Source organism: Nannospalax galili, unplaced genomic scaffold (genome assembly GCF_000622305.1).
Source record: "Nannospalax galili isolate Female #2095 unplaced genomic scaffold, S.galili_v1.0 scaffold127, whole genome shotgun sequence".
Lineage (NCBI taxonomy): Eukaryota > Metazoa > Chordata > Mammalia > Rodentia > Spalacidae > Nannospalax > Nannospalax galili.
Window position 1 is genome coordinate 10,229,010 of NW_008360326.1, and position 892 is coordinate 10,229,901.

The window sequence follows — 892 nt, forward strand, 5'->3', positions numbered from 1 at the left end:
CGACATTCTTCACAGAGCTTGACAAAATCATTCTAAAATTCATATGGAATCACAAAAGAGCTTGGCTAGCCAAAGAAATCTTGGGTAAAAAGAACAATGCTGGGGGGATTAGTATACCAGATTTTAAGCTATATTACAGAGCTATAGTCATAAAAAACAACATGGTACTGGCACAAAAATAGACCCATAGGTCAATGGAACAAATTTGAAGATCCAAGTATGAGTATATGCAATTTCAGCCACCTGGTATTTGATAAAGGGGCCAAGAATATTCACTGGAGGATTGAGAGCATGTTCAGCAAATGGTGCTGGCAAAACTGGATCTCCACCTGTAGAAGAATGAAACTAAATCCTTATCTTTCATCCTGCACAAGTCAGTTCCAAATGGATCAAAGACCTCAGTGTAAAGCTTGAAACTCTGAAACTCTTAGAAGAACGTATTGGCAAAATCCTACAAGATATGTGTAGGAAAGGACTTTCTAAACCAGACACCAATAGCCCAGGAAACAAGGGCAAGAATTAACAAGTGGGACCTCCTTAAACTAAAAAGCTTCTGTACATCAAAGGAGACAACCAAGGAAACAAACAGAAAACCCACAGAATGGGAGAAAATCTTCACCAGCGACACATCTGATAGAGGTTTAATTACCAGAATATATAACGAACTTAAAAAACAGAGAACCAAGACAAGAAGCAACCCAATTGAAAGATGGGCTAAGGAGCTGAACAGAAAGTTTTCAAAAGAAGAAGTAAAGATGGCTATGAAACATCTTAAAAGATGTTCAACATCACTAATAATCAGGGAAATGCAAATTAAAACCACTTTAAGATTTCACCTTACCCCAGTCAGACTGGCTAAGATCAAGAAAACAAATGATACCAAATGTTGGAG

At 37.6% G+C, this 892-nt stretch overlaps 1 protein-coding gene across 2 annotated transcripts in view; it reads right to left on the bottom strand.

Moving 5' to 3' along the window:
- Positions 1-892, bottom strand: part of Ap1s3 (adaptor related protein complex 1 subunit sigma 3) — a 64,317-nt gene that overhangs the window by 39,673 nt on the left and 23,752 nt on the right. The window lies entirely within an intron of this gene.